Consider the following 27249-nt stretch of genomic DNA (forward strand, 5'->3'; position numbering starts at 1 on the left):
GAGCTGTGACATTAACAGTAGATCTGATGCAATCTTCCTACAACTCTGTACATGCAGGTGAATTGACCTCTCTCATTTGCCATTCACTGCCTTCATTGGCTCATGGCAGACTGCAGAATGGACATCACTCTACATGATTAGCAACATTTATTTCTTCAGTTATTTACCAATATATTTGAAACCAGTTACTTTTGGGTCTCTCTCCTTTTTCAATTTGTCATACCTATAAAAGTGGTCATTTTGAAATACTAAACTTCAAAAAAATGCATTTTCTGCCTAGCATCAGAGAAGTACAACTACAGCACCTTACATATTTATCAGTATATATATATATATATATATATATATATATATTATAATTTGCGTGTTTCACAATTTACTGTTATTTTGTATAGAAATTTTGCTTTTCCTTCACAGTGGGCCCTCGGAGTCAGTACACAACACACTATGAGAAAACCATACTTTTATTGATGTGTTTTTGTATGTTATTATAAGTCCGAATCATGTTCATTGTCTCTTTAAAAATAAATAAAAAATTAATGTTACATTTTAAATATTAAAACGTGGCCCACATTGTGCAAGAGGATCCATATGAAATCAGGATATTTGTGTAAACTCAACTCTGCATAGCCGGAAATTCCAACTACATGCTCACGGCACATTCTCAGAACACGTTAACTGCGTGCAAGCTACCTGTTACTACCCAGCTACAAACATTCAAGGTTGAGATGTGTGCACTCAGCCACGGAGCACAAGCAATGCTGGAATTTGCAATATCAATCTGCAAAACCGGAGGCGAGTTCAAATCTGCATAAGCTCCATAACCCATAGATAAATGTTATTAATACATTCAGAGGAATATTTCTGAAAAAGGTAAAAAGCACTTTTCCCTGAACGCATCATTGCCAGTGATAAACCTGCCCGTTGTAAGATACTTTCTTACCACTTTGGGGCACTATTACTCAGCTTCCATGGCATTTTTGTTTTGTTTCATCCTTATAGCTGCAATGGGGCTGCCAATGACCAAGGGCCCTCATTCCGAGTTGTTCTTGTGCTTTTAGCAGCATTGCACACGCTAAGCCGCCGCCCTCTGGGAGTGTATCTTAGCTTAGCAGAATTGCGAACGAAAGATTAGCAGAACTGCGAATAGAAATTTCTTAGCAGTTTCTAAGTAGCTCCAGACTTACTCCGACATTGCGATCAGTTTAGTCAGTTTCGTTCCTGGTTTGACGTCACAAACACGCCCAGCATTCGCCCAGACACTCCCCCGTTTCTCCAGCTACTCCTGCGTTTTGCAACTCGAACGCCTGCGTTTTTCTGCACACTCCCATAAAACGGCCAGTTTCTGCCCAGAAACACCCACTTCCTGTCAATCACACTACGATCAGCACAGCGATGAAAAAGCTTCGTTATGCCGTAAGTAAAATACTTAACTTTTGTGTAAAATAACTAAGCGCATGCGCTCTGTGAACCTTGCGCATGCGCAGTAAGCGACTAATCGCAGTATAGTGAAAATCGGCAACGAGCGAACAACTCGGAATGACCCCCAATATTCATCTCAGTCCAATCATGCCGTAAACACTACTGATTCTGAATTCTAGTCACTTTGCATACAGAACAACTGAGGGGACCTAATGTTCTGAAATTGTCTGCCACATCCTTCGACTTATAAAGTACAATGGACACTGATTTGTAAACAATCATAAGAGCTATTCTCATAGCTGTATTTCAATATTCTACATTGTCCATAAAACATTGAAAATCTGTGCATTAACATTTCTTGTCAGTTGCTTTGCGGAAACGCATTGTAGCATGAATTTTCAATCATATAGATAAAATTACCATAAACATATACACAGGGAGAATTTTGGCTGCAGAACATCTCCGAAATCATTTAGCTCAAACACCAAATGTGATCAAATACAAAGAAGATGGTGAAGTAAAAGAGCAGAGATTGCAATTAATAACCATTTAACAACATTCACTGTAATTACATGAATGCAAGGTGATCATGCGAGAACACTTCCCCACATCACAGTTATTGCCAATCATTTCTTAAGCTAAACAGAACGCAACATACTTAGCCACTTGGGAATGGAGCATCATTCTCTATACTAGACACTGAGGTCCATGGAGTGGGACTACGAGATGCTATCAGAGTATTTTTTATTTTTTTTTACAGTATTTTTAACTGCAAATACCAACAATTTGCTTGTTTAGGAGTATGTACAAAAATATCACCATAGTTAATCTGTGTACTTAATGTCTGGCTGTGAAACACAGGTGTGGTTTAAAAGATCAACAGTGATAGACTGTCAACAGGATCAAAAGGTAGACAAGGGTCAAAAGATTGACAGTTAAATATTCGACATGAACTTGGGTTGAAAGGGTCAAAATGTCAATGCACAAATGGTTAACTTTTTTTTTTGTTATTTGAACCCCAATTCTAACCATCCCCCTAATGCCTGACCCTAACCCTCTGCCAAGTGCCTCACCGTCCCCTTTGGCAGTCCAGCCCAACCAAAAGCTAACCTTTCCTCAAGTGCCTAACTCTAAAAATCAACATTTTTCTCAACTATTTGCAAGATGAACTTTTGATCCTGTTGCTCTAAGTCCATGTCGACCATTTAACTGTTGACTGTTTGACCCTGTTGACCTACTGCCTGTCTAAATGAACAAGGCTACCACCTTCAAAAACAACATTTCCCTACAAAATATATTAAATAGAGGACCTAGAATCTTAGTTAACACATTAGAAAACCTCATTGCATTGCAAAGCAGTTTCCCAGTCTAAATTTGTGGCCAATAAGTCAAGAAAACTATGAAAATGTTGGGTCTAATAATTTGCACACTTCTGCACCTCGTGGAAAGCTTGCCTCCCAACTTTTCTGAAATGTAGATAGGGATCTTTGCATGTGACCGAAAATAGGGCATGGCCTTGTAACAAGGGGAGAGACTTGCAGGAAATTATTTACTGTTTAGTAACACCCTATTTTCATCACATTGAAGGCATGCCTCCAGTCCCTCTTTCCAATGTGAATAGACACTACGTACATGCGAACAGCATCTATTCACTGCTTGCTCTACTTCCCAACCTCCCCTGCCACAACGGGACACTGTTGCATGCATGTTAAAAACTGCAGGACAATGCCTGAAAAGCAGGACTGTCCAACCAAAACTGGAATGGCTGGGAGGTATGGGGTAGAACTTTGATGGCAGGAATGGTGGAACCATGTTCTCTCCGCCTACTCACCTAGATATACCTTTATAAAACTCACGGAGACCAGTTTGGAAAAGTAGATAAGTATGCCTTTTGTAATGTCAACGTTTTAGGAGAATATATGATCTATTATAAGGTTATAAACATAACTCTCTCCTACACATAATGCAAAATGTATTTACAAGCAAAGCCATCTTACATCAGAAGAAGGGAGCAGAAGAAAATCTGCCTTACAAGTGTGAGGAAATGCTGCTGTTTAATTTTCCATGTAGAACAAACTACACAAGTGCTGTTATCACATCCATACAAAAACATGAGCCTAAAGTCTTTCTGCAGAGTGATTGATTTTTATAATGAAAAACAGTACAAAATGTGAGAAGTTGAGGAGCATACTGCAAACAGCAATCAAATATTTGCACAAAAGGATAAGGTGACCCAGGAGCGCATCAAGAGAGGAGGAGGCCAGTGTGCAGTCTCCGTCAGGTCCCCCTCCTCTCTAGACAGCAGAGCAATAGACTCTGGGCATCAGGGTCACTAGGAGGCCATAGTGCTGTCCCAGAGTCTAGTGTGCATGCACAAATCTCCGGAAAAATTACATGGCGACCATTTTCCCAGTCATGGTCTAAACAGGGAAGCAATGAGCCACTTGTATATATTTTATGTCCACATAGGGTACACTCTTTAAAATCTGCTACAATCTAACATTTCACTATATGAACTAACATTCTAAAGAGGAAGCGGATTGTCATGAACCAGACTGTACTTCTCATGTTCTGTGTCTTACCTCAGCATATCCTGTAAACCTGCATTTGCTTCAGCTCAGCATGCAAACTGCCAGTCTGTGTTACTTACTCCTGATTAGCCACCTGAGTAGGAATTTATCTGTCAGTAATCAGCCAGATCCTGTGTGCAGCATTTGATTCTCCACTGTGCTGAGCTTTCTAGTGTTTGGGCCTAAAAGTTTGCATCCTCTGTTCATTTTTAGAAGTTTATGCTTCAGTGTTTTCACGGCCTGCTATGCCTTAATCTACATCAGAGCCTAACCGGGAGTACTGCAGTGATAGGTTCTGATCATCTGATCATAAACTATCCAATCCTGTACCAGCCTGAGACTCCCTGAATCACCTGACTCTATTCACCAATCACCAAGAGGTATAAGTAGAGAGACTTGACTTGAATTTAAGAAGCTGCCAGTTCCTTGAGTCACAGCTCAGTGTGAGCCTAGTAGTTGAGCTCCCTGGCTTCCTGAGCTAGCCTGAATAGCTGCTCAGCTTCCTTATCGCAGCATATATCGATTCACCGGTACAGCCAATCCCAGTGATCCAGAAGGGCTGCTCAGCCTCATTATCACAGCATATCCAGATTCACCAGTATAGCCAACCCCAGTGATCCTGAAGGGCTACTCAGCTTCAACATCAAAGCATATCCAGATTTACTGGTACAGCCAATCACAGTGATCCTGAAGGGCTGCTCAGTGTCATCATTGCAGCATATCCAGATTCACCGGTACCAGTCTGGTTCTAGTCCGGTTGCTCTCAAGTCTGGTTCCAGTCTGGTCCAGCTTATCCTCAGCCGATAGCCAGTCCGGTCCAGTTTATCCTTTGCAGGTAGTTAGTCCGGTCCAGCTTATCCTCAGCCAGTAGAGGTCCAGTCCAGCAGCATACCTCCAGCCAAACTCCATTCATCATTAGTGCCAGTCGAACCCTGCTCAACATTGATCCTGCTTGTTCTCACCAAGTAAGGAAAGTGTAATACTATTATCTATCCATCCAGTTCTCATCCGGTTAATCCTCTGCTACACTTCTCCCTACTACACTACATTCACCATCATGTCATTAACACCAAAGTCCCTGGTGCTCCAGGGGTCAGGATACAGCTCCCTCTCCCGAGGCTCTGGATCAACTCCCAGTGAGAGATTGCTCCTTACCTCTACATCTCACTGTTTCCCTCAGCCCAGCCAATTCTACACATAGGCCTCCAGTTACCCGCACAGTCTTCACATAGACTTCGGGTTCATAAAACAAACAGACATGACACAATCATAAAATATACTGTATACTGTGACAGAAAGACTGGAGAAGTTATAAACAGGATGTATGTTCCAGGTTTCTAAAGGCCCGTACACACTGGTCGATATATCGCGGGACCGTCGGCCAGTGTGTACGGCCGATACGTCTGTGAACTCCGTCGTTCACAGATGTATCGCGTCGGCCGCGCAGCACAGCCGACGGCCAATATATCTACTGATATAGTGACGCGTCGCTGTGTGTGTACGGGGCGGTCGGCCGACCGCCCACACACATGCTGCGGCGGCCGGCGGTGATTGACAGCTTAACTGGGCGGGCGTGTGTACACGCCCGCCCAGTTCATGACGTCAGTCCCCGACGGATCGGGCAGTGTGTATGCACAGCACACTGCCCGATCCGTCCATAGATGATCTGCAGATATATCTATTAGTGTGTACCCACCGTAAGATATGTGTGCTCATGACCAATCAGACAGCAGCCACATTAGCAGATCGCCAGGTGTGCTATGTTAGGTCAACAATTATAATTCGACATACAGCAGGTCGATATGAGAATGTCAACATGGTCAAAATGTCAGCATGTTGCATGGTGACAGGCTCTGTCCCTGCAGGAGTATTTTAATACAAGCCAGTAGAACGTAATTTCTTAGTGCCATGATAAGCATCAATAAAAATTAAAATTTTCAGATCCAAAACCAAAAATTACCAAACTGGCTGCAAGTTCCTTTCAACCTTAGAGACATATTTATTTACACCGTGTTGCAGGAAATCTTGATTGGGCCTGATTAAGATGTGGATGGAGGGTGCAACACCGCTGCTTACTTGGAAGCAACAGCGATGCACAGATATGGTAATGCAGCAATGTGTCAGTAATGTCTCCTGCATGCATTTGTGGTGCAGTGCTGCACCCGGGGATGCAGCATCAGATCACCTGTGACAGGATCTTCTCTGTCTTCCAATGAAGATCCTGTCCTCGGCACTGCCACAAAAAGGAAGCAACGCACCTCTATTTTGGGAAACTCCAAATCGCATTACCCTCCCAGGCCCCAAACTGTCTATCTATTGAGGTCTACAGCAGTAGTGCATCTGATGATGCATAGTATGGGACCTGCACATGTGCAAAGCATGGCCCCTCAGTACTTTGTGTCTCATGCCATAGATCCATCGGGATCTTAAACAGGCCCCTCTCCCTTCATGTCCACTTGCAGATGCTTTGCCAGTTCCAAGCACAGCAGTGATTATAATGTATAAGCGACCACTTTACTTTTTTACTCATCCTGTCACTTTCTGTGAATTTTTTCTTGCCGCAAGAGAAAATTATATTCATGTGAACATATTGGCAAATTAAGAAAACTATTCATAGTCACTAGCGGGCCAGTTACATATGCGGAAACGGCAGTTTCCACATATTTTTTTATAAAGGGTCCAATGATTATAAATGGCCTGATAGGGGTGCATAGTATTCAGCACAGTCTGAAAACTGAAAGCTTTTGGAGTTTGCTTGTGGGGACCATAGCCAGCAACTCAAAGTGATTTGGATTCTTAATTGTTGGAGGGTACCCGGTCTCCAATGGTTAATAGGCCCTTTAGAGAGGTCTATTTATGTTAGTCAGTGCAAGGCAGGCTAGAATTTAATTTGATGTTTAGTTATACTATTGGGCTGCTTAATAAAACTAGGTGTAGCTAGTTTTACTAAACTACTGGGTGTGTGTGCTATTGAATTGCTGCTGCATGAAAAATTGCTACCGACTACACCAGGAGACATCTGTAACTACATCTACCAACACCACATGGATTTTTTTATTAATTTAATGATGTCTCATTTTATACAGTACATTAAAAATGGTACACTCTGAGGAAATGTATTTGTTTTTACTTTCTTAAGACTGTATAATTAGGAATAGTTAGTAGGAAAGCTATGATCATCAGCGTTTATATATATTTAAGGGATATATATATATATATATATATATATAAATTCACAATGTCAGTTGTGCTTCATATGGTCTTTTATATCATTTGAATAGGTCAAAGTGTCCCGACATTTACAGTAATACAGTACAATGCTTCATTCTAGTTTAAAGAATCTTGTGTCTCTTATCATTTAAAGGGTAGGTCACCCTGAACTTAAGTTTGTAGTTTAATCATCTTTCAAATTTAAATAAACTAATCTCCTTATTGAAGTACAAAATACTATTAGTCATTTAGATTACTTTTATCCAGGTAAAACGAAGAAAGAAAAATAAAGAAAATGTAAGATATGATTTTACATTTAAATTAAAAATGACAATGTGATAATTTCTTTACATTAAACTGACAATGAAGCAGATAAAGTGAGAAACTGAAAATCTAGATACAGGATATTACACAAAGGGGCATCTTTATCACAATCAGCATTTTAATGCGGATGTGATAAATATTTTTCGTGTAATACACAAAGTTAAAAATAATATTGTTACGCAAAAAGGAGATTTATGGTAGACTTACCATGGTTAAATCTCTTTCTGTGAGGTGCACTAGGTTCCACAGGGAATACATTGGGGTGTAGAGATGGATCTTGATCCAGAAGCACTAACAGGCTAAAGCTGTAGACTGTCCCAGAAGGCATTGCGGGGCCTCCTCTATAACCCAGCCTCCAGGCACTGTGAACTCAGTTTTGTTAACCAGTACAATGCAGAAGCAGATAAAAGAGAAGGCAGATGTTAGTCACATAGAACCACGTTCTCACGACAGGAGAGGGACTAGCGGCTAATGCCATACAAACCCAAAGAAGCTAAGCGCGTCAGGGTGGGCGCCCTGTGGAACCCAGTGTACCTCGCAGAAAGAGATTTAACCATGGTAAGTCTACCATTAATCTTCTTTTCTGCAGCGGGGTACACAGTGTTCCACAGGAAATACATCGGGGATGTCCCAAAGCAGTTCCTCAAGGGAGGGGATGCACCTTATCGGGTATGAGAACCCGGCGTCCAAAGGAAGGATCCTGGGAGGCAGAAGTATCAAAGGCATAGAACCCAATGAACGTGGTCACTGAGGACCACGTAGCCGCCTTGCACAAATGTTCTGCGGATGTACCACTGTGGGCCGCCTAAGAGGTCCAACAGACCGAGTAGAATGGGCTTTAATAGCAGCAGGAGCTGGAGGTCCAGCCTGTGCATAAGCTTGTGCAATCACCACTCTAATCCATCTGACCAAGGTTTGTGAAATGATATAGATTTAGAAAACATTGCGCTGTTAATAAAATAAAATATAATAATAGTAATTTTTGTGATATTAGTTATCGGGCTGTAAAGTTGTCAGAAATGAGGTCGGGAGACTGTATAAAGATAATAATAAAAAAATATACTTTTTATTTTAAACCAAATAATACACCATAAAGATAAAACATATATATATAAAAGATTCTTTTCTATACAAGCATCAGATATTTAATAGTCATAGCATAATTCAAAACCTATAAATAATTGTAACTATAATAACAGCTCAAACGAGTGTGTTATAAAATAGATACCACGTGTCCTTTAAAAGACAGTATGTGTCAGATTGTATTCCTTTGCAAGATCCACACGGGTTTAATAAATGGCTTTATATGCCGGCGTCCCGGCTGTGCTTATTATTATCTTTATACAGTCTCCCGACCTCATTTCTGACAACTTTACAGCCCGATAACTAATATCACAAAAATTACTATTATTATATTTTATTTTATTAACAGCGCGATGTTTTCTAAATCTATATCATTTCGTTTATGCTAGAGACCCTAACCAAGTCTCAAAACAGACGCTGCTGTTTACTTATATGAAATAAATAAAAAATCTTTCTATATTAATAATTTCTTAAACTGTAAAAATATATTGAACAGCGCCGGGAGAGTGGGATTAGCATACCACTGGGGATTTTTTCTCCTCCATATCTTTGCAAGGTTTGTGAAAACCAAAAAGTACAAAAAGGGAATCTGACCTCTTCATAGAGGCAGTCCTTTCCATGTATATACGGAGAGCCCGTACCACATCCAAAGATCGCTCTTTCGTGGACAAGGCAGAAGAGATGAAGGCCGGAACCACAATCTCTTGGTTAAGGTGAAAAAAATAACACCACCTTAGGCAAATAACCAGGGTTAGTTCAAAGAACTGCCCGGTCACGGTGAAATATCAGAAAGGGTGAATGACAGGACAAAGTGCCTAGGTCTGACACCCTCCCAGCAGAGCCAATAGCAAGTATGAACATGACCTTGACCATGAGCCATTTAAGTTCCGCTGAAGCAAGAGGTTCAAATGGAGACTCTTGCAGGGCATTCAGAACAGACCGATCCCATGGAGCCACAGGAGGGACATAGGGAGGCTGAATCCATAAAATACCCTGAGTGAAAGTATGAACGTCAAGAAGAGACGCAATTTTCCTCTGAAACCAAACCGACAAGGCAGAGATATGAACCTTAAGGGATGCCAGACTAAGGCTATGTCCAGGCCTTGTTGTAAAAAAAGCCAGAAATCTGGAAGTTCTGAAATTGTAGGCATCGTAATTCTTAGCAGCACACCAGGTGAAGTAAGAATTCTAGACCCTATAATAAATCCGCACAGATGCCGTTTTGCGGGACTTCAGCATAGTTTGGATGACCGCCTCCAAGAATCCTTTGGCCCTCAGGAGTTAAGCTTCAAGAGCCACGCCATCAAAGCCAGTCTGGCCAGGTCTGGATAGACACAGAGGCCCTGAACGAGGAGGTCTGGGCGTTGAGGAAGTAGAAGAGGACGCTCCATCGAAAGACCCTGCAGGTTTAAGAACCAATGACGTCTGGACCATGCTGGAGCGACTGGAAGTAGTATTCCTCCTTCTTGTTTGAACTTCCGTAGAACCCTGGGCAGGAGTGACACTGGAGGAAACACGTAGGGCAGCTGAAAGTTCCATGGAATTGCCATAGCATCCATGAACGCTGCTTGAGGATCCCTGGTTCTTGATCCGAAGACCGGAACTTTGTGATAGTGTCGAGACGCCATCAGGTCTACATCTGGTAAGCCCCACTTGTTCACTAGGAGTTGAAAGACTTCCAGATGAAGACTCCACTCTCCGGCGTGCACGTCCTGACGACTGAAGAAATCACCTTCCCAGTTGAGGACACCTGGAATGAACACTGACGATATTGCTGGTAGAAGGTGTTACGCTCAATGAAGGATTTTTGACACTTCCATCATTGCCATGCGGCTTCGAGTGCCGCCATGATGGTTTATGTACGCCACCGTGGTGCCGTTGTCTGACCCTACTTGAACGGGCCTGTTCTGTATCAGAGGCGGGGCGAGAGACAAAGCATTGAACACTGTCCATAATTCCAGAATGTTTATCAGGAGAAGTGATTCCTCCATGGTCCACCAACCCTGGAAAGAGTGTTGCTCCATTAATGTGCCCCAAACCCTCAGACTGGCGTCTGTAGTCAGTAGGACCCAGTTGGGGAACCAGAAGGGATGGCCCCTGCTCAACTGCTGGTCCTGTAGCCACCAGGTCAGTGACAGGCAAACCTCCGGAGTCAAGGAGATCACGTGAGACCTGAACCGATGAGGCAGGCTGTCCCACTTGGAAAGGATTAACCTCTGTAGAGGGTGGGAATGGAATTGAGCGTACTCTATCATGTCAAAAGCCGAAACAATGAGGCCTAGTACTTGCATCGTCGAGTGTACTGACACTCTTGGGCGAGAAAGGAAGTATCTGATTCTGTCCTCAAGTTTCAGGACCTTCTCTGGAGACAGAAACAGTCACTGACTGTGTATGTCCAGTAGTGCCCCCAGGTGCACCATGCTCCGAGCAGGGAACAGCGAGGACTTCTTCCAGTTGATTAGCCACCTGTGGGCTTGTAGGAAGTTTACCGTCAGTTGTAGATGACTGAGGAGGACATAGTGGGAGTTTGCCAGAATCAGCAAATCATTCAGATACGGCAGAATCCTGACGCCATGGCAACGGAGATGAGCCGTCATCACGGCCATAACCTTGATGAAAATCCGATGGGCCGTGGCCAGTCCAAACGACAGAGCCTGGTATCGATAGTAAAGGTTGCCAATACCAAACCACTTATATTGCTGATGCAATATGGCAATAGGCATATGCAGGTAAGCATCTTGTATATCCAGGGACAACATATAGTCTCCGGGTCTATGGCCAGTACAAATAAGTGCAGTGATTCCATACGGAACTTGGACACTCTCACAAACTTGTTCAGTGATTTGAGGTTGAGAATAAGCCGGAAAGACCCATCAGGTTTCTGGACTAGAAACAGGGTTGAATAGTATCCTCTGCCTCTCTGGGACAGAGGTACCGACACTACCACTCCTGTATCCAAGAGGGAACATACAACCTTCAGTAGAGCTTGCGCTTTTAACGGATCTGAAGAGATAACCGATGTGCAGAACTGGCGACGGGGACGTCTCTTGGAAGAAACTGCGTACCCGTGAGAGACAACTTCTCGCACCCATGCGTCTGAAGTGGTCATTAACCAGACCTGGATGATTCGCAGAAGTCGGCCCCCCACCCTGGTATCCCCCAGGGGGAGACCTGTCCCATCATGCAGCAGGTTTGTCATGAGAAGCTGGCTGACGAGCAGCCCAGGAATGTTAGGCCTTGAGCTTAGTGGTTGTTGGGAGCACAAGACAATCTTGGGTATGCCCTACCTTCGCTTTCCCTTAAGGCCAAAAGCAGGGAAAAGTGGTACCTTTTGCCTTCAGTGCAGAAGGAGTAGCATTTGGGAGAAAGGCAGTCATATTAGCCGCAGATTCAGACCCAATCTTTAATTAGGTCTTCCCCCAAATAAGATGTCCCCAGTAAAAGGGGAATAGCTCCAAGGACTTTTGGCGTCCAGGTCCACCATCCATGACCTCAACCACAGAATACGGCGAGCTAGGACAGACGTATTCGACGCCTTGGCAGACAACACACCCACCTCAGGGGACGCCTCCTGGTGTAGAAAAGGTGGCGGTGATATTGTGAGACAATGAATGTCTGGCAATGTCAGATATATCCTCGGGCAGCTCTTCCTCTTATGCCTGATCCAGTCATCAATCTATTTTGGGGAGGATGCAATCGTGGTCTATGCTTCCCTCCACAGCCACCACTTCACCATCTGGGTATCTGAGAAGCATGTATTTCTCCATGCTTCCTCCCTCTACCTTCTATATTACTAGGCACATAGTAAGCCTCTGCACCATATGAGACACAGTACGGCTGCACCATACAGGAACACAGTAAAGCTAATTGGCTTGTTGGAACAATGTATAGGAGAAAATTACAATTGCTCATTGAAAAACGTGCGTGATTTTCCCAACTTGTCTGAATGATTATCAGTGCAGCGGGAATGTTGGATACATTCCCACCCCAACTGAAAAAAAAAAAAAAAAATTGCATGAAGGCAGTGACACACACACACACACACACACACACGCACACACACACACACACACACACACACACACACACACACTCACTCAAATTAGGAAAGTAATCTATTCACCTCGGAAGAAATTTAAAATTAAGAAACACATTAGTGACTTTATTGAAAGAGTTACTATTAAATGTACTGCTCATCAGTGGCACAGGACACAGCATACAGATGGACAGGAGATGCACCCAGATATACAGGAAAGCTTCTTTTTTTGGGGGGAGCCTCCAACATGGGGTTCAGAATGATTTACCGACGGACACAATACAGACTGTCATAATCCCTTCAGCCATTGACCTACAGTCAAAATACCAACATTTATTATGCTGACATGTTCAAAATACCGACATAGTCCGAATACAGACATTTGAAATGCAGAAATGTCAAAATACCGACATGAATTTTTCTGTTCGACATGGACACCATCTAAGTGTACCGCGTCACCTCGCACGGCCCGCTTCAGGTGCGGTGCCTCGCCATGCTTTGGGCACGGTGCCTCACTGCGCCCGGCACACTATTATATTCCCCGTCCAGGTCCACTGGAATGGTAAAGTATTAACAAGTCTATTTGGGGCAAACATTCCTTATAAATGTATGTCAGCATTTTGACATTTCAAATGTTGGTATTCTATGTCGACATTTTGAACATGTCAGCATAATTGATGTCAGTATTTTGACAGTGCCGCTATTTTGACTGTCGGTCAATGGATGTTGGGATTATGACCGTCTGTAAATCAACTGCTACCCCCAACAACATATGATACTGCAGGCACTGAGTCACCATCAGAGCAAGTATACTGGATAACACCGAACTTGTCTATCACAAGTCATGTGTGGTGCATAGAGTACAGCTATCCAAGTCTGCATACACATCTAACAGTAACACCTGCTTGACCTGGGCCACACTAAACGTGCACATCACAATGAGACTAACCCATGTTACATCAATGCTGCTATCTAAACTTCGCTTTCAATGTTGGAAATACATCATCATCCAGTATCCTTTCATATTTATAATAATAATAATAATAATAATAATAATAATTTAATTTAAATAGCACTTTTTGCAGAAGGACTCAAAGTTGCTTACACTAAAAGGTTGTTACTATCAAAATATACATTTAAAAGCTGATAAACAAGTTGCATTTTTTATTTTTGCATTAAACAGATATTTACAAGATACACTATGCAGACAAATATAGTTATAATTATTCTGACTGGCAGTGCTTACTACTGTAGAACGTGCATCTGTATTTTCTTTTTTAAAGTAAACATATATCCATTTTAATTCATGACATTTTCCTTTTATATTTAACTAGTTCTGTGGATTTTTCCCCCATTTTTCTTTCACAAACTAGTGCCAGGGCAAGCTGGCATTTCTGGTTCTACAAGTGCTTGTAGGCGATGGTAGCCATGTTTTGCAATCAGGGCATAGTGCGACTTGTAGATAAAATAACAAATGTTTTAAATCTATGATTCATCATTTATTGCCTCAAAACCCAAAGCTCTGGGGGTACAGAAAAATGCCATGGTGATACTGGCACCAGAGCTGGATACTGTATGTCCAGGAGAGTGGTTCACACACATTTGTTTTTTCAGGCCCAGTTTTCTTGGGAAAGCCAGCTATGGTGCCAACTGGCCTTGGTTGTGTTTAACCATGGAAGGGGGACCCATAATACAGGAATCCCCTTTATGGTTCCACCAGTCAATGTTGATATCAGGGGGATCCCATGACAATTTGCCCCAAATTTTGGGTAAACTAATTATTTTTATTCTATTTTTTAACATGTAAAAGAAGGTAGGCAGTGTCCACCTTAGTCTATGAAATCCACAAATTATTTAGTTGGAGAGAAGTTGGGTCGTCTGATGAAAAAGTTGGCTACTTGTGTGGAGTACAGTTCATGATAATTTAGGGCCTAATTTAGACCCTGCTGCTGATGTGCAAAAATCGATATGAAGCGATTTTTGCACATCTACGCATGCACCAGTATGCACATGAGCAAGGTCTTAAACTGTGTTTTCTTCAGACCTGGTGGGGGTCGGTAATGGGGCGTCGATGCCGCGTTTTGTGGGCATCGACGCTCCGTTTAAAGGGGGTGCGGTCCATTGCTGGGGCAGGATGCATCGGCTGTGTGACATTACACGCAGCCGCTGCGACCCTTAACATGATGGGTAGCCTTCTGTTCACGCAGCTAGGCTGCGTAGACAGAGGGCTACCAGAAACATGCAAAAGCATCTCCACTGTGCAATGCTTTCGCATGTCTGCGGGAGGGGGCTGCATGCGGTGCGGAAGTGCCCTGTGCTGGGCGCCCCCCCCCCACATGTCAAAAAAATTTCATCATAGATGTGTTTTTTAGCCCATTAGTTCACTGGTTCTCAGCTCCAGTCATCAAATATCCCCAACAGGTCCTGTTTTGAGTATTTCTGTCTGCAGGAGCAAGTGGGATAATTACTGACCCAGCAAAATAGAGTAAAGCTGGACATACTGTACACCTAAAGATTTATTGTCCAATCTGGCTGGTTGGTACAAAAATCTGATAATGTATGGGAGCAAATTACAATTGACCATTTGCTCCCAAACACTGAAAAATAGACAAAAATGGTCAGACAGACAAGTGGGTTGAATTCATTGGATTTAACCAATTTGTCTGAACGACCGTTTTTGCCAATTTGCTGGCATTTCGAAGCAAATGGTCAATTGTCAATTACAGTAATAAATGACTGATATTATAGGAGTATACTGTATGGTTGCATCTGTGGTGTACATGGCCAGACTAGATGGGCAAGTGGTTCTTATCTGCTGTCAAATTATATGTTTCAATAGTTAAGTAATACTGTGAAATTGGAGTGTATAGTATAGGCCACTGTAGGAAACAGGTGCGCTAGTCTGAACTTTCATTTCACTGACAGAGCACCTACAAATGCTGCTTCCGGGTCTCTTGTGCGGGAACCATTCACTGCCAGCTTTTTGTTGTGACGGGAGGCCATGAGGTCTACTGCTGAAAGGCCCCACCTGTCCACTAGTAGTTGGAATATCTGTTGGTGTAAGGCTCACTCCCTGTAATGCATATTGTGTTGGCTGAGCAAATCTGCCTCTCAATTTAAGACTACCGGAATGAAAACTGCTGATATTGCCAGGAGGTGGCGTTCTTTCCACTTTAGGATTTGTGCTATTTCGTGCATTGCCATCCAACTGCGGGTTCCTCCTTGGTGGTTTAGGTAAGCCACAGCTGTGGCATTGTCAGACTGAACCTGTACCGGTCTGCCCTGCTTTTAGGGCCCTGAGGATCGCCCACAGTTCCTACACATTGTTCAGTAACAGGCTATCTGAATGGGCAAACTTTCCTGGAAGGAGTGGTGAGCCGTCTAATGGTGCATCCAGCTTCATCCGGCACCAGAGAAAAAGTGAGGAGTCCCTTGGCCAGGGAGTGGGGTATAGGGAGGGAGGACCGGAGCAAACTGGGAGCTTAAAAGCTTTTGATGTCTGGTGCCTGGATCCACTCCGCAGTCCTACATGGAGCTCGAAGAAGAAAAATTATTAACAAAGGGACTGGAATGTTGTAAAAACAGAATGAATAACTTTTCTTTCGCCTTGGAAGGACTTCTTCACATTAGCACTATTTAAACTACATAGGTAATGAGGCGGTAGCTTGCTAACGGTATATTTACTGTGCATGCCTTCTCTCTTCGAGTACGCACAAATTAACGGTATTCTACAGCCTCCCTTATGCCATCCACTTCCAGAATAAAGTGGGGGGTCTGGGAACCGGATTACGTAACTCTCAACAAATCACACATCATAATTGTTGTTTCCCGCTGAAAAAGGTATTACTCGATACATTTCACAGAGGAAGGGGGGGAGGGGGGTGATAACATGATGATCCTGTGGTGTTTCCATCAGTGACTATTGCTAACCCTAGGCCCTACCCCTCGTTCCTAACCCTGACCTCTCCTCCCTTAGCCTAGATCTAACACCCCCCCCCCCAAGTGCCTAATCCTAGCCCTCCATTACCAAGGCCTCACCTTAACCCTACATGCCTATTGCTGTAGGTATGATGTTTCAGCTGTAATGTGTACTATCCTGACGACGGTGCTTTGCACAACACAGAACACTGAAGGACATGTAAGCATTTTTTTTTATCAATATAACTTATTTATAATAATCCCTGAGTGCTGTCCTCCTTCCATTTTGTATAATATTAATATAAATATATATCTCAATTATTACATGACTACACTCATTTTTTTTAGCAGTGTATGATTGAATCTGTGGTACTGAAATATAAAATGTAATTTGATCAAATTGTCCAGTAAGTTGTAAAGGTGTTATTAAATTATTTTATCTAATAAGAATCTTTTGAAGCTTTTTTTTTACAGCTAAATATTACTTCTGTAGCAACTTTTCTTAAATGTCCTTGAGTGCCTGAAGGTATAAATAAGGTCTGCTACCACTGTCCTAATTAAAATTGATTTTTTTCCCCACTATATCCCTGAGGTTTCGTGTATGCCAAATGGCTGACCTTTTTCTGACATCAACACATGCATGATCTGCAAACAGTAATACCTGCCCCTGTTCACTCTAATCGTTGGAGCATTTGTTTAGAAACTCAAACTTTCACTGATTGTACTTGTTTTCTTATTAAAAAAGTTATTCTCCATGAAAAAATTATCCATTCTCCACTGCATGAAGGAACTATTAACAGATTATTTATTTTTACATTTACAGTTTGTTAAAATGGTTCTGCGTTATGTTAAACTTTAATACTGTTGTGCACTTGGGAATTGTGATAAGTGTCAAAGATAACATCAGCATCAAGAGACACATTGAGCTTCATCACTTAATTGTCAAGTACAGCCTCTTACACAAAACTGGATTCTGTTTACACATGATTTGCATTATTTATTTGCTCTTGTGAGACTGGGAAGCCTGAGCTGCACTTTGTAAAATTTGCTTAATTTGCTTGAGGTGTGATCACACTAGTAACATTTCAGCTGATGTGATGTTGAATTGCTATGCTAAACTCATAATTATACTGTAGATATATTCTAATAATCATTGAGGGCAAAAAGCGGTTACAATACCTTGGTTTAGAATCTTGCTCTAAGCATTGTGTGCCAGAGCGGTTTGTGAATTATTAAACTAGCAATCTAGAAGACTGACAATAAGATTAAAAACCCAAATGAATGTGTGTGTATATGTATATGTATATATATATATATATATATATATATATACATACACACACACATATATATATATATATATATATATATACACACACACACACACACACATATATATACACACACACACACACACACACACACACACACACACACACACACACACACACACACACATAAATATATATATATATATATACACACACACACACACACTATCTGATCTATGATTAAACACTTAGAGGAAAATCAGAATATCTGCGCTCGAAAGACATGGTACCGTTATATTATACAATATCTACAGATACAATCCTACAATACTAAGTTACCAAAACTAAATACAGCTGAAATAAGTATCACATTCATGTAAATTGAACCGGTTCTAGTGATCTAAGCACCAGATGAAACTACAGCCAATCATAATCTGATTTCTAACATGCATATGTACTGTACAACCACAATGTAAATAATTGTTTATGATTAATATGCCAATGTGGTTACAGTATATGCATGTCTCCTGTACCCTACCACATTTTATTTTATTTACCAATTAGTTCATTAGGATTTATGAAAAGCAGAACAGGACTACAGTTATAAGCAAACTGTATATATGGAAACTGAAAATATGCTTTTCCAATGTATATTTGTTAATTTTTTTAAGAGCATCACTTGAAACATGGGCTCTGCTTGTAATTTGTTTACCCTAAATAAAGACACCAACCCTCTTGTCACATATACCATTTGAAATGGAGGATGAGCTTTCCTATTGTGCCTCTCTGGTATTATCTTGTCCCACCCTCCTTGAACTCCATGTTTCTAGTGACGTCTGTATAATTAACAAATACAGAATACGCTAGCAGTTTGCTGTACTGAAAAGTCAGAGAGCTGAATTTTAGTGTACGGCAGGGAAAATAAAGACATTAAGAGACTGATGTAGGGTTGGACGTCAACCTAATGTAAGCGCAAAGTACATGACCAAAGCTCTGTATAATTGTACAACAATTTAAATGGCTGTGGCCAAATCATGTAGGCACAGTATTCTAGTGGCCACTATATAATTTAAAAGGGAATACTACTGATTTTAAAATACAGGCCACCACAGATCTAAAGGTGTGTACACACTGTGAGATCCTTGCTATGCCTGATTTTGACTATGCAATTTCCCTTGATCTCCCCTAGAGCCTAAATAGCACAGATTTTGACTATCTGTACTTTCGATTTTGTTTGTGTACGATTTTGACTAAATGGCAATTTTGACTATATTTTGTAATAGCTAGTACATTAGATAGTCAAGATTGACTTGCCTGCACAGTCTATTTAGCCTTACGATATCGACCAGGCGGGAGTGCACATCGGGATCGAATCGGTATCACAAGCTGCCTAACACCTTGAGATATGCACTAAATCTCCTTAAGATTTTGAATATATAGTCAACATCTTACAGATCCATGTGTACACACGTTAAGGAACATTTACAATGCAGACAACACATCTCTTTTGGTTTTATTATGTAGATCCGCAAATCTAGTTATTTAGCCATACAGACCCCACAAATATGGTGGCTGTCTACACTATTCAGACCACACATCTATAGTGACTTTACTATGCATACCCCATATCTCTCTGATGTCTTTAAATCTATGGCTGGTTTACCATGCTAGCACCATACAACTCTGGTGGCTTTACTATGTAGATCCAAATCTCTGGTGTTATACTAAGCAGGACCAGCAAATATGCCAATGCACCCATGCTATACTTGTCTATTCACCTTTGGTCCTGGTTTATCTTCAGACACAGATTTTCAGATAAATTGTATTCACTGCTGCCACACGTGACTAGTGCAAGTGAGATAGAAGATGCTGAACGTGTGTATTGGCAATAACATGTTTACATTATGCTCCATATATAAAAAAAATCATTGCTGAAATAAAATGGGATGAAATAACTAAAGGTTGTAACAAACAACCACTTGGTGAAGAACATGTCCTCACAGGATGCTCATTTTTACTAGCAGCATACATTGAGACTACACCAAATGATCTTAAGGGGCATACACACTACACAACTTTTCTTAACGATATGGGCGATAACGACGATTTCGAATGATATATAGTTCAAGTCGTCTAGTGTGTATGCCCATACCAACAGCCGATGCGCGCACCCGCGCTCGTTAAGAGCAGGTTGAGGGTCGGCCGTGCAGGCAGCTCAATGTGAGCAATGTCACTTGTGACATCACTCACCACGGCATGTGTGTACGGAGCCGTGATGAGCGATAGGCACAATGTGACATTGCTCCTCCTCCCCGAACCCTCCCTGGCCCCATCTTATCTGCCGCATGCCGGAGACGGACGCCACACAGCCAGCTCAGCCTCCTGCCTCAGAGGCGTCACACTCGGTGACGCCAATGAGCCCGGCACCATCCAAGACAATGTTATTAAGCAATAAAGGTATAATAATTTGGTGGCACCAGAAGTACTTACGCATAACTTCCACGTTTGGGTTTTATTAGTCAAAATAGTCATCTGGAATTCCTGATGAAATTCACCCAGAAATGCCTCCCCAATATTACCTATGTAAATAAGGTGCCAATTCCAAAGATATATATTGTCTTTCAAATTGTTTGAAAAATCGCTTAAGCGCCCAACACACTTGATGATGTGTGTGGGCGGTATGAATGATCTCGTTCAGTAATAAACGATAAATCGTTCATATCGCTCAGTGTGTATGCACCAATGATGAACGATGTTCTGCCCCGTGGTCGTTCATCGTTGGTTCTCTGTCGCTTTGCAATGCAAGTCAATTTGGATGATGATTGATCATCATTCAGATCGATCATCGTCAAAATTGAAAGCATCGGCAAGTGTGTAGGGCCCTTGAGTGAGTCAGGACTCCTGGAAGTTCAAGGAACATTGCTCATATTTCAAATTGTTCATCTGTCACATCTTTCATATCTTCTGGGTGTATGGGCCTTTACTGTGGTGAAAAGATCTGTGACAGAGTAACATGCAGAAAACAGGACAGCCATCAACATCAGGGAAATATCAATACTACACACACACACACACACACACACACACACACACACACACACACACACACAAAAACATATATTATAATATATTAAGAGGGAAAAATATATCAGTCACAAAAACGAACCAAGGAACCACAGCTGGCTGTTGAGAGTATAAGCAAGTCGGATTCCATGAATATTGAGAACAAACAAAAGGCATGTGGCTTGGGGATGTCTGCATTTGAGCTGGAGAAACCATAATGACTATAAACAGCCTTTGAGGTGAATAAACAAGGTAAGGGCTGGCAAGATAGAAAATGTGACTAATTTTCTTAACATCTAATTTTATTTGAAGCATTTTATACTGCTTTTATAAATAGACCAATATTGTACGCTTTAATATTTCTGCATGCAAATATAAAGCCTTGAGAAGCTTTTAAATGTAATGCATTTCATTTAAAGTGAAATTATTTAGCAGAAAATGTATTAGTGCCAATAGACAAGTGATGTTATTTGAGTACTCCCTTTTATAATGCATGGCAGTTAGTGCAAGGCAAAGCTCCACCATGTCAGTTCTGTAAAAATACATAATGCAGAAATCTGTCTTTTGACATAGACAGCTAATAAGTTGTAACTGATTAATTGGTTGATATGAAAAATTAAACAACAGTTTTCCACAGCACGCCAAGAAGTATCAGCAATAAGACTTGAACACTACACGATGAACAGAAAATTCAGAGCAAGGCTTCTCTGATACTAGTGGTCCCTAACAATACAGAATAGCACCCACACTCTGGGTCATATAATTGCTTATTGTTATGCTATATTGTACATGATAATAGCACATACAAAAATATATCTAAATTGAGTGCCAAATCAGCTGGAATCACCACTAGAACCTCCAAGAACCTGCATGCCCTCCAAATTAGTCGATGTGATCCACAATGACAGGTAGGAAATAATTTTAAATTGGTTGCAAATATTGAGAACTAATTTGCACTGACAGAAGACTGTTACTTAACTCAAGACCACAATAGGAGCTCACATTTCAGGAACAAAGAAATTAAACCTTACAGTCATGTTCATAAAATACAAGTTATAGAAATCAAAGAATGGAGAAAATATATCACTAAGAGTTCAGTTAGCAAATATTGCTATAATCTAGGGGAAAGTCAAGAGGGATCTGATGTGCATTAAGCCGGGTATACCCGGGAGTGACATCAGGACAAGTTGCTGTTTTGCAACGTCAGAACATCTACTGTACATTGCTTAGTGTGTATGGGTGATTTGTGTTGTGCTGCCAACCGGACGATTTGGCATGCGACCTGGTGAACAGTATTGAATACATTTGTGGAGATGTGTCCTGTTCCCCAGGACACATCCCAGCTACAGCACGCAGGGGATCTGTGTCCCCTGCGGGAGGGCGTCTCTGACAGCGCTGGGACAGCTTGCCTGTCCCTAGCGCCTGTCAGTGTGCAGGAGCGGCGGGTGTCCGGTGCAGGGATTACCCTTTTCCCTGCACCGGACCGGAGGCTGCGTAGGAGTTCAAATGTTGGCGCCCTCCGGGAGCCAATCGCGGCTCCCGATGCGGCGGCCAATCAGAGACTGACGCGGCGAGCCAATCGGCGCTCGCAGCGTTATAGGCCCCGCCCCCGGCGTCTGAGGTCGGGCGCGCGGAAGAGCGCAGAAGAGCCGGACAGGGAGCCGAGGCGGCGTGGACGAGGAAGAAGACGGCGGCCGTGGGGAGAAGAGCTCCGGTGGACGTTGAAGAGGCCTGAAGACATCGGCCTGCAGGAGGAAGATGTCCAGCGGCGGCTGGACTCAGAAGGACAGCGGAGGCGGCGGCGCTGGCCAGGACGGGCCAGCGGCAGAAGAGGGCGCCGGAGACACCCGGATCAGGTGAGGCTACTCTCACCCCCTTCCCTTTTCCTCCCTAGACCATCAGGGACGGGCAATAGGCCCAGGGGCACAGTTCAGGCACTATGCCTGTGGCGCAGCTAGGAATTTGGGGGCCACCATTTGATTAGGTGATTTGGGCATTAGGCCCAAGCCACCCTCTCCCAGCGCAGTAGGCAGGCACTAGGCCCGGGGGCACATCAGGCAATAGGCCTGTGGGGCATTAGAGGGCATTAGGCCCAAGTGTATTTTGGCCAATTAGGGTAACATAAGGTGACCCTGGGCACCAGGCCCAGGTCACCCAACGAGGGACGAGTTAGGCGGGCACTAGGCCCGTGGGTAAGGTCGGGCCTCGGGTCCGTGCGCAAATAGGGGGTGCTAGGCCCAATAAATAAGCGGTTCCCCCAAAGTGAATAGAGGTGGCACTGGGCACTAGGCCCAGTTCACCCCAAGGTGTTTAGGCAGGCAGGCCCGCTCTGCCTGAGCCCCTGAGAAGAGAGTACGGGAGGTGGGTGAGCTGTGCGGCCCCCACTACCGGGTGTTCTGAGTCGGGTACCAAAAGGGACAGCACCGTGGTAGTTGCTTGACTGTGTATCGTGATGTATGTTGTTACCGTGCGGGGCAAAGTGTGAGCTTGTTAAGTGTGTTTAGTTTTGTTGCACCACACCCACAGAGCTAGTTTGAGGGCTCTGCCGTTGTAGTTAGTATAGGGGTGTGACACTAGGTTAGAGTTAGGCCCTGCACGGCTGTTTGCTTGTTTGTTTGCCTCCTTACAGGCACCTGTAAGAGAAGAAGTCGTTCGCAGTGCGGAACTGACGGTGAGTAGCATCTGTGTGCGTTTGTCCCTTGTCTGTCCCCGAGCGCCGGAATAGGGATTGCTCACGGACGTGAGAATCCCCTTCATCACACTACGCGCGAGAGTGCGAGTGTGTGAAACCTGGGTGGCTGAGGCTTTGTGCCAGTGATGACCTGTCACCCAACCGGTGAAGGTCGCCGTCACCCCTGGGGTATCCCCTTTTCCGGTGGAAGAAGGGTTGATACCCCCCTTAAGGTAAACTATTTTCTCCTCAGCTCGGTCGTCGGTCAGCTCCGAGAAGGAATCGCCGTGTCCGGATCCGACTGAAGATTGCCAGGTCCGTTGAAGGTTCCGGTACCTGAAGGTGAGAGAGAGCGGCGCCTGGTGAGTACCGAAGCTACACCTGCACGGCAGCAGGCACCACCACACGCACCGCCGCACCTCTTACACATTCATCAAATCATGTAGTGTGTACTGGCAATTAGGCTCAAGGGAAATTGTCCCAATTGCCGGTCACTCCAGTGTGTACCCGGCTAAAGACGACAACTAAAATGTATTTAGAAATAAACAAATGTCTCTGGTAGTCCCAATATTATGCTACAATATTATGGAACCAACAGAAAGTACACTTATATGTTAGATACAAGCACTAGAGACGGTAAGTACAGTGGTTTAGGTTGGACCAATTTTTGAAGGCTTTTGGTTAATCTGTGATTTTAGACTGACAAATGGATGGATACAAGTAGACAAGACATACAAAATGTATAGGCAGATGGATACTTTAAGGCATTCACAAAGTTGATCAAAGTGTTGCATAACTTGGTAGTTAATAGATACACTATAAGGTCATAATTCACAGACAACCACCACCACCACAAACTACATCAGACTGCTTCTTCTTATGATTTATACTAAAGGAAACATGTTCTATCTCTCGCTCAGTCAGTGCCATTTCTAGCGGCGGGCGAGCCGTGCAACCGCACGGGGCGCCCGCCGCGGCACTTTGTTACTCCTTCTCGCCTCTCCCGAGCGCTCCTGCTCGGGGGGCGGAGTTTCGCGGAATGACGCGTTGCGTCGTGACGTCACGACGCAAACGCGTCATTCCGCGAAACTCCGCCCCCCGAGCAGGAGCGCTCGGGAGAGGCGAGAAGGAAATAAGCATGAAGGAGGAGGCGGCCGGCGCGAGGGACGTGAGGCGGTGGGACCGAAGAGCGGGAAGACGTAAGTATTCTCTCTCTCACCCCCCCCCCTCTCCCCCTTCCTTCCCCTCTACTTGAAACCTGCCTGCCGCTGACGCACTGTGTAAAATGGGGACACCTGCCTATGGGGATACCTGCCTGCCGCACTGTGTAAAATGGGGGCACCTGCCTGCGTACTGTGTAATATGGGGGCATCTGCCTGCGTACTGTGTAATATGGGGGCATCTGCCTGCGTACTGTGTAATATGGGGGCATCTGCCTGCGTACTGTGTAATATGGGGGCATCTGCCTGCGTACTGTGTAATATGGGGGCATCTGCCTGCGTACTGTGTAATATGGGGGCACCTGCCTGCGTACTGTGTAATATGGGGGCATCTGCCTGCGTACTGTGTAATATGGGGGCATCTGCCTGCGTACTGTGTAATATGGGGGCACCTGCCTGCGTACTGTGTAATATGGGGGCACCTGCCTGCGTACTGTGTAATATGGGGGCACCTGCCTGCGTACTGTGTAATATGGGGGCACCTGCCTGCGTACTGTGTAAAATGGGGATATCTGCCTGCCGTGCTGTGTAAAATGGGGATATCTGCCTGCCGTGCTGTGTAAAATGGGGATATCTGCCTGCCGTGCTGTGTAAAATGGGGATATCTGCCTGCCGTGCTGTGTAAAATGGGGATATCTGCCTGCCGTGCTGTGTAAAATGGGGATATCTGCCTGCCGTGCTGTGTAAAATGGGGATACCTGCCTGCCGCACTGTGTAAAATGGGGATACCTGCCTGCTGCACTTTGTAAAATGGGGGCACCTGCCTGCGTACTGTGTAAAATGGGGATACCTGCCTACCGTACTGTGTAAAATGGGGATACCTGCCTTCCGTGCTGTGTAAAATGGGGACACCTGCCTGCCGCGCTGTGTAAAATGGGGACACCTGCCTGCCGCGCTGTGTAAAATGGGGACACCTGCCTGCCGCGCTGTGTAATATGGGGACACTTGCCTGCTGTAATGTGTAAAAAGGGGACTTTTTTATTTTTATTTTTCCCCCCCTGTGGTGGGTGTGATGATATCAGATGAGGCCATGCCCACTTTAATGAGACCACGCCCATTTTAATCAGGCCACACACCCTTGTCGGGAGCGCGCGCGCATGCTTTTTCTTTTTATGGCTATATGGGATGGGGGGGCACACATTTTTTTTTTTAGAGCAATGGGGGGGGGGGCGCATTTTGAAATCTCGCACTGGGAACCAAATTGTCTAGAAACGGCCCTGCGCTCAGTCATATTGCTTTTGTTCCCAAAGATGTGAAGAACTAGCTTGGCCTAACACACACACACACACACACACACACACACACACACACACACACACACACACACACAAACAAACACACATACAGCTTACATTTATACATCAATGTCTTGCACAGAGCTCATTTCACAAGTATACTCAACGTTTAACAAAGAAATAAGAGTTTCTGTCTCTTTCCAGCTAGAGTATACACTTAATACAGTACATCCTCTTTCTTATCCCCTCTAACAGACCCCATGGAAGAAAAATTATGTTGCAGATATGTAATAATATTCATTATGATAGGTCATTCATTATACCTGATAAAACATCTAGGGGATATTTATCAAAGCATTGAAAACGATAAAGTGGAGAGATATAAAGCACTAACAAATTCGTTTCTAACTCTTATTTTACAGACTATGCTTGAAAAATTACAGTTAGGAGCTGATTGGTTGGCACTTTATTTCTCTCCACTTTATCTCCCCCATACAGAGTTATAACTTAGTATAGGTTTCACTAGATTTTAGAAAGATGCAACAAAAATATCACTAATCTTTGTACAAATTATAGGGCAGATGTAACAAGCGTCAACGTGGGACAGAAGTAGTATGAGCAGTGTAACTCCCAGAGGCAATGGAGACACATGCCTCCAGACTTCAAGCCCAGAAGGGGCACCTGCATGTTCAGCAGCACCTGCGTGGTTCACAGCGGGATCCAAGTGTGACCACAGCTCTTCCAAAGGAGCTCTGCGGTGCATCTGCTGCTGCAGAGTTTACGGTCTCTGTTCCAGAGCCCTACTAGCACATGCAATAGGGGACAGGACGGTCCTGCCTGGTACACAGATTATGCAAGCTGTAGACGGTTGAGCCACAGCATAGCTGGAGCCCTGCCACGGTGGGCTCCAGTCCCTGAAGACCAGATGAGAGCACTATTTATATAATTCTGTAAGTCATGTGTGTGTGTGTGTGTGTGTGTGTGTGTGTGTGTGTGTGTGTGTATATATATATATATATATATATATATATATATATATATATATATATATCTCCTATCAATATGCATGCAGAATGAGGTGGCACTCCTGGACCAACAAGTGAGTGAAACAAGCTGGTGCTTTAATATCATAAATGATATTAAAGCACCGGATTGTTTCACCCATTTGTTGGTCCAGGAGTGCCACCTGTATGTATATGTATACACACACACACACACACACACAC

General features: G+C 43.5%; 1 protein-coding gene across 1 annotated transcript in view; it reads right to left on the reverse strand.

The window, feature by feature from the left end:
• Positions 1-27249, reverse strand: part of ASCC3 (activating signal cointegrator 1 complex subunit 3) — a 1202160-nt gene that overhangs the window by 335156 nt on the left and 839755 nt on the right. The window lies entirely within an intron of this gene.

This window comes from Pseudophryne corroboree, chromosome 4 (genome assembly GCF_028390025.1).
Source record: "Pseudophryne corroboree isolate aPseCor3 chromosome 4, aPseCor3.hap2, whole genome shotgun sequence".
NCBI lineage: Eukaryota > Metazoa > Chordata > Amphibia > Anura > Myobatrachidae > Pseudophryne > Pseudophryne corroboree.